Here is a 15,189-nt window from a genome sequence, read left to right as displayed (position 1 = left end):
GGCACATATGCAGAGCTCACATGTATAAACATACCTTCCAGGGACTTATCTTAACGAAAACTTTATCATGGATCATGTAGGCCTCAGGAAAATGAGTTGCCAGGAACCTGAACACTAATATTAAAGAATGACTTCTACAGGTAGGAGAACTAGTCTCTTTTTGAGAGATTCCAAAGATGTTGGGGGTATAATCAATTCTTTTGTCATTCATATAATGTGTAAAACAATCTTTGGAATTGTTGTTAGCCTTCAATTGTAAATTTGTGTCATCCTTTTTTACTTTACTTCATATGTGTTTCTGATCTCATTGTTCTTGTACTGAAACCAGTTCATAGCTGGACGTCTGTGAGAGTTTTTTGAGGCTATCCATTCTATGGGAGCATCTTTCTTCCATGAAGAAGCTGCTGGATTCAAACTGCCAGAGAGCAGCCACCTTTCTGTTATCAGCACAGCTCCGTGTGGCTAAGACAAAAATTTCAGGAACATTTTGTGAAGTTAAGGTTGAATTGGATAGAGACTGAGTTGATCTATTCATGATACCAAGGAACTAGGAAGCAGAAGCTGAAGAGACATGAGCCATAGTGAGCAGAGATATATCACTGTCATGGCCAAGAGCAGGGTCAAGACCTCTGAGGGCTCAATGTGTGGAACCATAGCTTCTTGAGTTTTAAACGGTGGGGCCATAGTTCTCAGATGTCAAAGAACTTTTTTAGTAGGAACTTTTCCTTGGAAAAGTGCAACATGCTTGGAAATGTAGTGAGGTCAGTTAAAGATCGGAAGATCCTGTGACTACATAGTGGGCTTCAGTATGTTAGAAACAATGAGGACAACACAAGATAGGGTTCCGCTCTGTTGTTCATAGAGTATGAGTTGTACTCTATTTGATAGCACCTAACAAAAACAACTGACTCGTTCCAGAGCCTAGGGCTGCAGTGCCAATACTCTGAGCTGACAGGGCAGTCATTCATGCCTGGGGTTGGGCAGCATAAAAATGGGGCCTACACTGGTGAAAGATGTGGGGTTTATGCTCAAACTAGGAGAATGGAGCTGCTCAAAGTTGACGGAGCAGAGTTGCTGTCCCAGTGGACTTGGAAAATGGAGCTGTTGCCTGGAGTTGAAGAACATTGACACAGGATCTGAAGAGCATAACTGACATCCATAGTCTTAAGAATAGAGACATTATCTAGATATGCTCAGAGAAGAGATTGTTATCAAGTTTTGAGAGCTAATGTAAATTGTCATACTAGGTATTTGACAGTGCCCATTAATCCTTCTTCTCTTCTAATTTTCCTTTTGTGATGAAATCTTTACTTTGTACCTGTTCCGTTGCTGTGCTTTCAGAAGAGACCACCTGTATTCTAACTTTACAGACATTTTTTTCCCCCCAGGATATGATTTAAACTTGAAGTTGATTTCAGGCTTTTGGAAGTGTTAGGTAAAACAGGTGCAGAAAACTGAAAGTGAGCAAAGATGTTTTCATTGGGGATCTCAGGCTCTTGGGTGTGTTCTCTGACCCGGGGGGGTGGGAGATGGTGGGAAGAGACAGAGAGACAGGCTTGAAAGATGGGATAGAGAAGTTCACATGTGGTGTGAAGAAGTGATGGCCTTTAAAAACACTCGGAGAAGAAGGAGCCATCTCTTGGCAGAGGAAGTAGTTGTGGACCATGTTGATCTTGGCTGTGGCTACTGGCACTAGCTGCTGACCAGTAGGGCAGTTCATCTCTTGGCAGAAGGAGTAGTCATGTCAGTGAGTCAGTCCCACAGGCGTATCAGGAAGGGTATAATATGTCTTTGTATGAGTGCAAAACAAAATAAATATTTTTATTTGTGACAAAGTTATGGTATTTTTTGTACTGAAAGAGTGGAATGTCATAGATTGAATAAGGTCCTCAAAAAATAAGTGTTTACTTAGGTCATGATTCTTAGTGTCTTGGATGTAATAGGGCAATTATACAATCAAGTTCTATGATCTGACAAGTTAATCAATAGTAATAGGATTAACTGTGAGTTGCAAGATTCATAATATCATCTCAGTTTTATCTGATGTAAAGGGAAGATACAAATGCTGGAATATGTTTCTCCAAAATTCACAGAAAAAACTTCCCCTAGAACAGGCTCCTTGGAATAAGACTTTTAGCCTCCTAAATTATTAAGAATAAATGTCTCCTTGTTAAAACCATTCATTATCAGTGGTCCCATTAAAAACTACTGTGGTACAATGAATTAAATAATATAATAATATAACCCTTCTAGGCCTAGATTTCCATTTTGCAATGCATTGTAAATTTGAGCCTCTTTGTCTAAGCTTAAAAATCACATTAGAGACCAAGTTATTTGTTGTCCTGATGGGATACAGTTAGGGTGCTATACGTCTTTTTTTTTTTTTTAAATTGCGATTTGAATAAAAGTTTACAGAGCTTATTGAGATTAGGGGTTTTTTAATCCCCCAATCATTCACGCACATTCTGTTCTTCAGTATCAATCACAACACACAAAATATCTGAATGTTCATTCTTTCCACAGTGTTCTTCCTTTTACCCATTCCAACATATGTTCATTGTGTATCAGCTAAATTTTTACTCCTTCTCTCTTTCCTTTCCCTGATGATTATATTAGATTGATCCTCTCTGATGCCTTAATCCACTGTTGTTGTTATGTGCCGTCCAGTTGCTTGTGACTCATACAATATCCCTATACCCTGTTCTGTGCTGTGCCAATATCACTGGCTCTGACACACCACCTCAATCACCCCAGTCACTGAATCAATCCACCTCATAGAGAGTCTTCCCCTCCTGCTCTGTCCCTCCACTCTCCCAAGCATGACAGCCCTCTCCAAGGACTGGTCGCTCCTTGCAATATGTCCAATGTGTATCAGATGAAGCCTCAGAATCCTTGTGTGCAAAGGAGCATCCTGGTTTAACCCTCTCCAGGAAGAACCTGTTCGTTTTCTTAGCAGTCCATGGTACATTCAGTACTCTTCTCCAGCACCACAGCTCAAAGGAATCAATATTCCTATCCTCCTTAGTCATTGTCCAGCTCTCTGATGCATAGCAAGTGATTGCAAAGGCTATGGCTTGTATCAGGCGCACTTTAGTCTCCATAGTGACACCATTGCTTTTCAGTACTTTGGAGAGGTCCCTAACAGCAGACTTTCCCCATCATTATAAGTCTTTTAATTTCCTAGCTGCTGGTGACAAGAGTGTTGACTGTGGAGCCAAGCAAACTAAAGCTGTGAACACTCTCAATTTCTTCACCATCCATCCTGATGCTGCCAATTGGTCCGGTGGTGAGAATCTTTGTCTTCTTGATATTGAGCCTCAACCCAGATTGGAGGTTGCAGTCCTTGACCCTCTGCAGCAAGCGCTTCAGGTCCTCCTCAGTTTCAGGAAGCAGGGTGTGTCATCTGCATAACGCAGATTGTTGATGGATCTTCCACCAATCCTGATGCCACACTTCTCATAAAGCCTAGCCTCCCAGATAATCTGTTCTGCATATAGGTTGAAAAGTTATGGAGATAGGACACATCCCTGTTGTACACCCTTCCCAATTTTGAACCATGCAGTGTTTCTTTGCCCTGTGTTGATGACGGCCTCTTGTTCTAAGTATAGGTTTCACATTAGCACTATCAAGTGTTCTGAGATTTCCATTCTTTTCAGAGTCAGCCACAGTTTGTTATAATCCACATTGTCAAAGGCCTTTGCATAATCAATGAAACACAGATATACAGTCCTCTGGTATTCCCTGCTTTCAGATAAGATCCATCTAAGTTTAGCTACAATATCCCTAGTACCACAAATCCTTCTAAACCGACCCTGGACTTTTGGTAGTTCTCTGCTGATGTGTTGTTCCAGTCGTTTTTGGATAATTTTCAGAAGAATCTTGCTTGCATGTGATATCAATGATATTGTTCTATAGTTTCCACATTCTGTTGGAATTACCTTTCTTTGGAATGGGAACAAATATAGATCTCTTCCTGTCAGTTGGCCAAGTGATTGTTCTCCAATTTCTTGACACAACTTGGTGAGCACATCTAGGGCAGCAGCTGTTAGTTGAAATATGCCAATTGATACACCATCTATTCCTGGGGCCTTATTTTTTTGCTAATTCCTTCAAAGTAGCTTGAACTTCTTCCTTCATCACCATAGGTTCTTGCTCATATATTAGTTCATTAAATTCTTCTGTGTCTGCCAATTCCTTTTGATACGGTGACTCTGTGTACTCCTTTCATCTTCTTTTAATACTTCCTGGATCATTTAATATTCTACAAGCTATAAATCAACTTACCATCCTTAGTTCTCATAACCATAAGATTCTTTACTGATAAGTGCTCCTGGAGGAGCATCTAGGAGCATCTAGCCCGATCCATGTGCTAACAGCAAGCAACAAACAGCTGACAGCCGACAGGCACAGCTTGTCAGAGTCAATCCATCAGTCTATGCAACCATGTGCATTTAGCCTATAACATCTACAACTGGGTTAGTCATTTATCTAATGGTTTTGAATTTCCAACATTTTACTGATCTCAACGACACAAACCAGAACAAGAGGACTGAGGGGAAGAGGAATAGTTGATATTATAGATGATGAAGAAATACAGCAGATTGGAAAAGCTGAACAATTGGAATAGTCTTGAATTCTGCCGTATAGGAGCCAGTTTTACACCCACTGAAAAAGTCATTGTGAAATTGGAAGACTCACTGCTATGTTGGAACCAACTTATGGTTGACGCTCAGGAGGCTTTTTAGGAGAGTGTACATTGCACTGGAGAAGAATGCCCATCTTTCTCCCTTGTAGCACTGGTGGATTTGAACAGCCTGAGGAATGCAGTTTTTGAGTTAGTAGTGCAAGTCCCCACAGATTATGACACCTGGATGGGGTGTGGGGGGTTGGGGTGGTTGAGGCTGTGTGAGGTTGGGGGGGAGGTCCTAATTATGATTGATTTAATTTTAATTTCTGGCCAACAGTTATAGATAGAAGAAACTGTTTCAGTTCTCTGGGAATTCAGATTTGTGGGTCCATGGCGTCAGGGTGGCTCTTTAGGTGTATTTTTAAAACTTGACTCCTGGTGGCATGTTGTTGTTGTTGTTATGTGCTGTCGAGTCGCTTGCAGCTCATAGCAACCCTATGTACAACAGCTCAAAACTCTGCTCTGTCCTGTGCCAGTCTCATTGTCTCCAACACACTCATCTTGATTGTCCCAGTCACTGAATCAATCCACCTCCCAGAGGGCCTTCCCCTCCTGTGCCTGCCCTCCACCCTCCCAAGCATGATGTCCTTCTACAAGGACCGGTCTCTCCTTACAACATGTCCAAAGCATGTCAGACGAAGTCTCAGGATCCTTGCCTCCAAGGAGCAGTGCAGTTTAACCCTCTCCGGGATGAATCTGTTTTTCTTAGCAGTCCATGGTACCCTCAACACTCTTCTCCAGCACCACAGCTCAAAAGCATCAATTCTCCTTCTATCCTCCCTGGTTATTGTCCAGCTCTATGATACATAACAAGTGATTGCAAAGACCATGGCCTGTACCAGATGCACCTTAGTCTCCAGAGACACACCATTGCCCTTCAGTATTTTAGAGAGGTCCCTAACAGCAGACTTTTCCGTAGCAATGTGTCTTTTAATTTCCTGGCTGCTGGTGCCAAGAGTGTTGACTGTGGAGCCAAGCAGACTGAAACTGTGAACAATCTAGATTTCTTCACCATTCATTCTGATGCTGCCAATTGGTCGAGTGGTGAGAATCTTTGTCTTCTTGATATTGAGCCTCAATTCATATTGAAGGCTGCAGTCCTTGACCCTCAACAGCAAGCGCTTCAAGTCCTCCTCAGTTTCAGCAAGCAGGGTTGTGTCATCTGCATAATGTAGATGGTGGCATAGCCTGTAGATAATTGCCATTGTCTCCAGTGATTTAAATCCATGAGCCACTTTGCAGGTAAAAAAAAGGCAGTCTCCTCTTCTTAAGAGTCAGAACAGTGAGTTCTTAATACATGAACCTTGAGCTGTTAGCTGATATGCCTCCAGTGACCTTCAACTCAAATAATAAATAAGTAAGCAGTTTTGTTAAGATGTTTTACCTCAGGCATTGAGCTTTTTTAGAGAATTATCTGTGTACAGCAGTTTAAAGGTACAGGAAACTACTGGAACCCTGAAGATGTTCTGATGCCATCACCTGAGAAGTTAACCTGACTGTGAACTATTTACCTAGGTTTTCACTACTGCTTCTTTAGAGTACCTTCTTGACAGTTTCTGTACTACTTCAATAAATATATTGTTAAGCTTCTTCTTGACGTTTCTCTATTAGCTCGTTTTTTGTTTGTTTGTTTTCTTACAAAACTTAAAATCTGCTATGTACTCAAATTGACAGGCTGAGCCTTATACATGATAATTATTAACACATGGATGTGTATAAAGACTTGAAGACTGGAAATATTGTGAGAGTACATGATAGTGAACACTAGATACAAAGTTGAAGTTAAATGAATAATTAAGATCAGGCAAAATTTGACCCTGGGGATTAACATAAAACTAAGCCTAAAGGTGAAAGCAAACTAACCAACCATCTGCAAAGAAGAGATATGCTGGCTAGAATTTTATTTTATTTATTTTTTTTTTACTGGTTGTAAATGGTGACTATTTTACTGTTATTTTTCATTATTAACAATGTCAAAAGAAGCATCAATCTTTAAGAATTCTAATTAGTTACAAAACACTCTTGGTTTTTCAGTTAGTGATTAAAGTGCTCCTTTTCCTACCTTGGGTATAAAGAAAATTAATTGGTCACTCGCAATAATCATAAAAAGGCCTTTCAGGGCAAAATTTGACAATATGATGAAGTTTACAAATATAGATCAATGCTATTTGGGGGAATTCTACTGCCATTTTTAAAGTTTATTTTTAAAAATTGTATCTGATCATACAAAAATTATCCCAAATTCAAACATGATTATTTTATAAAAAGTGTAGATAAAATAAAAGATCTGGCAAAATATAAGAATGGAAAAATTAAACAGAGGGCACTTATTCCAAGTCTGAAATATAAATATAAAATCCACTTACTGTCGATAGCTGACATGTTTCTCACGTGCAGGCAGAGATCTGAAGTAAAACAGGGCACGACCTCTAATGCTTCTGTTTGATGCAACAAAAAAGGAGGCTTCTTTCTTCTGGTTAAAATACCAACTGGTTGTCCAGTATTCTTATTTCATTTATTTGTATTCAAAAACCAACAAATAATGTCAACAATTATCATGGGTGAAGTAGGGTGTTGCTGGATCAAAGGCTCTATAAAATTTATTTACTGATTGAATCAGAAGGTTTATTGAGTTCAAGTCTCACACCTTGTTCGCTTGTGAGATACTTCACTTTCATTCACACTCACCCATCTGCATCAAAATATCAGACAGTTTTGGGTACCTTGTAGCATATGGTGGTTGTATTACATGAGGGTTGTGACTATCAGGCTAAAAAAATGGCAGTCTATCGAATTTGGGTTCAAAGTCAGCAAACAGAGCTTTGTCTTCTAGAAAAAATCGCAGTATGCCTCCACTTATTTTGGCATCCCCGTCTTTATTTAGATCCTATATACATGTCACAGTTTGGAGGCTGATGTGTGAAGCGGTTAGATTCTGGAAGATGAGATGTTTTGTATTGGTTGAGGTTCAGGAGTGGACTGTTTGATTGTTTTTTTATTTTGTTCTCATTTGTGTGTGAGCTGATTGGATTTGCTGCATTTAGCCTAACAATGAGCTGTGGAGAGCAAGCCTCTTGTTTAGAGTCAACAGGACCTGGTGGAAGGCCTTGGTATTTAAAGGTTGGTTGGGCCCTGGGGCCTGATGTTAACTGTGTTGGGGAGGAACATTCTTCCAAGTGGTCTGTCAATTTTCTGTACTGTAGTAACTTGGGGTTGCTCTGCCTCTGGTGTGTCAAATGCCGTAATGGTTACCCATGGTGGACAGTATTTGGTGGAGCCCCCAGATTAAGACAGTCTTGGAAGCAAGAGTGTATCCACAGCCTCTGAAAACCCCATGAACTTAGAGAAAAGGACTATTATAGATCTCGGTTCAGGTCTTTTGTTCATAGGGTTGCTATGAGTCTTATTCCACTCAATGGCACTTAACAACAACATACATGTAACATATCTTCCTTCTATATCTGAATTATCAGCATGGCACAGGTAACCTGTTCCATTGCCAGGATAATAAGCCATCATGGCTTTAGTCTGGTCATTGATCTTGTAGTTGTCCAGCTTCCAAGTGATGATCAGGTCGTCCATGTGGCTCATAAGTAGCCCACTGGTCTCACAGTCTGGCTCCTTGCCCTCAATCCAGGCAATATGGTTACTGTGGAAGTCTTTGGACGAGTCTTTCTTCTGGCTGATCAGCTGGCCGTCCTTGAACTTGCAGGCGTCAGGCAGTGCACGCCCATCGCGGATCTCCTGGCCGGTGTGCTCTGCCAGGACGTCCTCCACCACGCAGATGTCGCATTTGTTCATGCAGGCACGATGTGCTTCAGCGCCAGCCTGAGCACAGGTGGAGAGGCTTCGTCTGCCCCTTAGCAGCCCGGAGCTCAGCGTGGACAGCTGAGCACGAGAAAGCTTTAGGCACAAGGTTTATATTCCTTTTATACAGTTCTCTCCCTCATCTGTTTCAGTGGCGTGTACACTGCTTATCCCCTCTTTTCTTAGTGTGTACATTATTTCTTAGTTTCCCCCCAACCCCCATATCAGTCCTATTTTATAACAGTGGCATTGTCCGGTATTTGTCTTTTCATGACTGAGACATTTCATTCAGCATATTGTCCTCCACGGTCACCCATTTTGCATAATATTTCATGAGATCTTTGTATTTCAGTGCTACAAAATATTCCATTGTGTAAATATACCACAGCTTCTCTGTCCATTCATTTATTGATGGATGGGCGAGCATAAGCTTTAAATGGCCCTATTGCTTTTCTCAGAAAGCCTCAACTCAGTTCTAGTCATTTGGATGTATTCAATAACATTTGGCAGTAATTTCATTTTAATAGTCAACAGGAACTTTGCCTGAGAATCTTTAGTATTTTAACAAACCAAAATAACTATGGTCACAATTTTGAGAATATATCTCCACCAGCCTCAGAAGAAAGATGAAGCAGTCAGCTGTCCCTGATATTTGCAACCTCAAAAGTCCACAGGATGGTTGTCATTAGGTGGCTTTGATTACAGTTTTTGTATCAGACTTTAAAGGTCAATATACTATAAAGGTCAAATATGCAGACATTTTGGTGCAAGCAATTGAGCTGTTTCTGTTGCTTGTCATCATTTCCAACTTGTAAACAATTAATGGGCTTTAGTAAATCTAAAACAAAGTGAAACAAGATCTCACATCACACACACAGACTGATGATATTCTTATATCTATAAGGAGACATACCTCACATTTATATATAAATAATGGTGCTGGAGTCAGTTGTCTGAATTAACAAGCTTTTACTGAAGAGTATCCAAAAACGACTGGAACAGCACATCAGCAGAGAACTACCAGAAGTCCAGGCTGGGCTTAGAAGGGGTTGTGGTACTAAGTATATTGTAGCTGATGTTAGATGGATCTTAGCTGAAAGCAGAGAATACCAGAGGAATGTCTATCTGTGTTTCATTGACTATGCAAAGGCATTTGACTGTGTGGATCATAACAAACTGTGGCTGACTCTGAGAAGAATGGGAATCCCAGAACACTTGATCATGCTAATGCGAAACCTATACTTGGACCGGGAGGCAGTCGTCAAAGCAGAGCAAGGGAACACTGCATGGCTCAAAAGTGGGAAGGGCGTACGCCAGGGATGCATCCTATCTCCATACCTTTTCAGCCTATATGCAGAACAGATTATCCGGGAGGCTGGGCTCTATGAGGAGAAATGTGGAGTCAAGATTGGTGGACGATTTATCAACAATCTGCGTTATGCGAATGACACAACCCTGCGTGTTGAAACTGAAGAGGACCTGAAGCACCTGCTGCAGAGGGTCAAGGACTGCAGCCTACAATATGGATTGAGGCTCAATGTCAAGAAGACAAAGATTCTCACCACTGGAACAATTGACAACATCAGGATGGATGGTGAAGAGATTGAGATTGTACACAGCTTTAGTTTGCTTGGCTCCACAGTCAACACTCTTGACACCAGTAGCCAGGAAATTAATAAAAGGCTCATTGCCATGGGAAAGTCTGCTGCTAGGGACCTCTCCAAAGTACTAAAGAGCAATGGTGTCTCTCTGGAAACTAAGGTGCGTCTGATACGGGCTATGGTCTTTGCAATCACTTGTTATGCATCAGAGAGTTGGCAATGACCAAAGGAGGATAGAAGGAGAATTGATGCCTTTGAACTGTGGTGCTGGAGAAGAGTATTGAGAATACCATGGACTGCTTGGAAAACAAACAGATTTGTCCTGGAAAGGGTTAAACCGGGTGGCTCCTTGGAGGCAAGGATTCTGAGGCTCTGTCTAACATACTTTGGGCATGTTGTGAGGAGAGACCAGTCCTTGGAGAAGGTCACCATGCTTGCGAGGGTGGAGGGACAGCGCAGGAGGGGAAGGCCCTCTATGAGGTGGACTGATTCAGTGACTGGGATAATTGGGATGGGAGTGTTGGAGACAGTGTGATTGTCACAGGACAAAGCAGAGTTTAAGGCTGTTTACATAGGGTCGCTATGAGTCCCAAGCGACTCAATGGCATATAACAACAGCAACAACACACCTAATTGTACCAAATACTGTCTAATAGTTTCAAATACTAATAATAGAATTTTTTTAGAAAAAGAATTATTTTTTAAAAATAATTTTGTTTGTAAATCAGTCTTTTGTTGACAACAAATCATACTGACCCTATGAGCTTCGTTTTAGAACTTTGCCTTAACTTAACACCATCCACACCATCTCTGCCACACTCAACACAGTTGTTGTAGTCACTGTGCCAGTTCATCTTTTTGAGGGTCTTCTTCTCTATCACTGACCTGCTGCCTTTTCAAGAACGTCATATTTCTTCCAAGGACTGATCTCTCTTTAAAACATGTCCAAAGTATGTGAGATAGAGTGTCTAAGGAATAGTATATTGATTATACTTTCTGCACGACAGATTTATTTGATTTGGAGGCAGTCCATGGCATACTCAATACATTGTGTCAACACTACATTTCAAAGGTATTCAGACTTCTTCAGTCTTCGTTATTCATTTCCCAACTTTCAGATGCATATGAAACAATTGAAAATACCATGGCATGTATCAAGAGCACTTTAATCTTTAAATTGACGACATGCTGCTTATCATTTTTGAGAAGCCCTTAACAATTTCCCCAATGCAATGTGCCTTTTCATTTCTTGACTGCTGCTAGGTGTTGATTGTGGATCCAAGTAAAATGAAGTCTTTGGCATTTCAATCTTTCCTCCATCTATAATAATTTTGTCTTTTGGTCCATTGTTGTTAAATTGTTGTTAAGTGCTATTGAGTTGTAGGCAACTCATAGGGACCCTATATGAAAAAAAGACCTGAAAACTTGTATAGTTTTCATCGCTTCTCTAAGTTCATAGAGTTTCCAGAAGCAAGCTATTTCAGAAGTGGATGCCATTCCTGCTTTTAATCTGGTGGCTCCACCAAACACTGTCCACAATGATAACTATTATCACACTTGACACATCAGTGCACAATGTTTAGCATCACAGCCACCACAAGATACTTCTGTACAGCAAATGGACAGATCAGTGTTATAACACTTAGAAGAATATTTGATCAAAAACAATTAAAACCAGGCCTGAGGGCCACAGATTAAAACCAACCACCTTTGGCTTGGTGGCATAACTTGGTAGCATAAGAGAACTCTCTCTATAATTCACAGCAATTCTATGAACAACAGATATAAACCTTTGCCCTATATCCTATGCCAACCTCACAATCCGAGACATGCTCAAGCCCATTTTTACAGTCACTGTTTCAATCCATTGTGTTGAGGATTTTCTTTTCTTCTCTGACCTTCCATTTCTCTAAGCATGATATCATTTCCCAAGTACTGGAACCTTAACTGTTGTTACTTGCTGTTAAATTTATGACTCATAGCAACTTGGTCCATTGATAAGTATTTTTGTTTCCTTGATGTTGAGATGTCACTCATATGAAGACAGTAGCTTTTGATCTGCACTAAGTACTTCAAATTTTACGCAAATTTTTTCAGTAATTTTGTATGTTCTGTATACTGCTGTTGTTGATGAACCTTCTTTCTTCTTTATATTGTTCAGCTGAAAAAATATTCTGGTATATCTTCATATAGTATAGCTGTATAATAAGTCTGACACTTATTTTATTCTATTAGTTATTGGCTCAATAGAGTTTTATCCCCTATTTTCTCTATTATAATTTATGTTAATAATAATGTTGGAGGAGTCAAAGAAGTGAATACATATTATTATATTAAACCTTGCTTCATTTAAGAATGTAAAAGTAATGTGCAGAAACAAGTATAATACAAACCATATAAGCATTAAGCTATGTATAGTATTTCAAAACAGAAATGCAATCTTATAAATAATAGACATAATCCTCTTCTTAAGTTGTACTAGAGAATTACTGAAGCGTAGTACAGCTACAGTCATCCAGATTTTTGTTTTTAATGTTTTCTTGCTACTAACAAATTGCCACACACTTTTTAAATTGACGACCATGTTTAGAAACACATTTGTAGTCATTTGTGGCAGAGTGTTAATATATAATACATATAGCATTGCAGAATGTAACTTGCTGTTATTTTATCATTTTCAAATGTTTATCACAGATGTACAACTTTATGATTGACTATTCCAAACAAGCTACAGTCTGTTCTATAGTGATGTGATAGGGTAGAAATTTGGACAATATTCAACTGCTGCACATGCCATGCAGCCATTATAAACACAATGCCATTGTGATGTTACTGAATTCTCTGTAGACAAAAAATCTGTCCAAACCCTAAAATTCAGTGCCAGTGAGACAATTCCAACCCATAGTGCCCTATAGCACTGAGTAGAATTGTCCTTTAAAACTTCTAGGTGTATAACCTTTAGAGAAGAATTCTGTTGGATCTTTCTCCTATAGGCTAATTGGTAGGTTCAAACAACTGATCTTTAGTTTATCAACTGTGTGTTTAACCCTCTACACCACTGTTGTTGTTGTTCTGTATTGTCAAGGTGCTTGCGACTCTAGAAATACTATATACAACAGCTCTTAACCCTTCTCTATCTTGAGCCAACCTCATTGCCCCTGACACATTTACCTTCCATTACCCCAGTCACAGAGACAATCCATCTCATCCAGGATCTTTCTCTCTTGTGCTGTCCCTCCACCCTTCCAAGCAGAATGGCCTTCCTTGAAACATGCCCAAAATATGCCTGATGAAGCTTCAAATCCTTGCTTTCAAGGAGCAACCTCGGTTCATCCCCTCCAAGGACTGACCTGTTTGTTCTCCTAGCAGTCCATGGTATGTTTAATATTCTTCTCAAAGGCAACAATTCTTATAAATTCTTAGTCACTGTTCAGCTCTCTGATATATAGCAAGTAATTCCAAAGATCGTAGCCTGAACCAGGCCACCTTAGTCTCTAGACTTATTTTATAGCTCTTCAGTACTCTGAAGAGTTCCTTGACAGCAGATTTTCCCAATACACGTCATCTTTTGATATCCTGGCCGCTGGTACCAAAAGTATTGATTGTGGAGCCAAGCAAGCTGAAGCTGTTAACAATCTCAATATCTTCTCCTTCTATCATCATGCTGCCAATTAGCCCAGTGGAAAGAATCACTAGGACAGCTAACAAAGACTATGTTATTGTTGCTAAGTGTTTTGGAGTAAAATTCTGCCTGTTCCTGTCATCACAATCTCTGCTGTTCTTAAACTCATGGTTGTAGTTACTGCGTTAATCTACCGCTTTTAGAGTCTTTCTTTTTATCACTGCCAGGTCTACAGCAGGATCTAATTCAGTGTTTTGTACTGAATTGTCAGTTGTTAATTTAAAGTGGTTTTTCTCTTTTTCCCCCCCATGGATGCCAACTTCAGCACCTGCATTATTTATTCTCCAAACAACAAAAACTAAAACTAAGCTTACTGTTATGCAGTTGATTACAAATCATCATCATTAAAGCAGGATACTGCCCAACCATCTTCAAACTGCTAACTTTTCTGTTAGCGGTCAAACATGTAACACTGAAGATATTAAAATTCCAAAGGAAGTTTATCACTGAAAATTCTAATAAAAAAGAGGTGAGAAGGTTCTAGACTTGAATGTAGAAGTAAATATTATGTCTAAAACTCTTATTTATCTTTAGTAGGAACCAACTTATAGCTGATTCTTTATTGGATTTCTGAGACTGCACATCCCTCTGCAGGAGAGTTTCTATCTTTCTCCCTTAAAGCAAGGGCTTCAGAATAGCAGAGAAATGCAGAGCAATTCCCTAAGTTGTATGCCACCAGAACTCCCTGAATATTATTTAGGCCTATTACAATGGAAGGGGGCTCTGGTGACCTAATAGGTAAGGAGCTATGTTCCCAACCCAAAGTATGTGATTTGAATCCATCAGCTGCTCTATAAGAGAGATGAGTCATCTCCTCCAAAGCAATTTACTACTTCTGAAAAGCCACTGGAAGGTTCAGCATTGAGTTGTTTCAAATTCAATGGAACATAGTAACAACAATAAAAATATGATAATGAAAAAAGTTAGTAATTTTCTGCCCAGCTAACATGCACCCTGTAACATTTGAAAATTATTAGTGGATGTTCCAGACATTGAGAAGGGGGGAAAAGCCATCTAAAGAGAGAGAAAAAAAGGAAAGTGAAGATAATGTCTTCATTGCTCAACTTTCACATGCATATAAAATAATTGACAATAACCTGGCTTAGGTCAGGTATACGTTGGACAAAGAGAACTCCCTAGTGATATTTGGGTCCTCTATTCTAGTAATTTCTCAGCCTCACTTCATTGTTTATCCTACGTTTAATTGTTCAGGTGTGTCACAAAATATCCAGATTCCCTCCAATAAATTTCCGCCTTCATAGAAAATATGATAATGGAAAGAAAGAAAGGAAAATAGCATGAGAAAAGATGATCTCATACAGCTATTTTGACAAACGCCGGTTATACACATGGACTTCACCTGATGGTATGCATAGGAATCAGATCGACTACATCTGTGGAAGGAACCGCTG

General features: G+C 39.8%; 1 pseudogene; it reads right to left on the bottom strand.

Moving 5' to 3' along the window:
* Positions 1 to 7,278: 7,278 nt before the first annotated feature.
* On the bottom strand, positions 7,279 to 14,146 carry LOC102852143 (annotated as a pseudogene).
* Positions 14,147 to 15,189: the final 1,043 nt, after the last annotated feature.

The sequence above is a fragment of the Elephantulus edwardii genome, unplaced genomic scaffold, assembly GCF_000299155.1.
Source record: "Elephantulus edwardii isolate Elephantulus edwardi_28Jun2011 unplaced genomic scaffold, EleEdw1.0 scaffold00007, whole genome shotgun sequence".
In the NCBI taxonomy this organism is placed as follows: Eukaryota; Metazoa; Chordata; class Mammalia; order Macroscelidea; family Macroscelididae; genus Elephantulus; species Elephantulus edwardii.
Note: the sequence above shows the minus strand (reverse complement) of the source record. Positions and strands in the feature narration are given on the sequence as shown.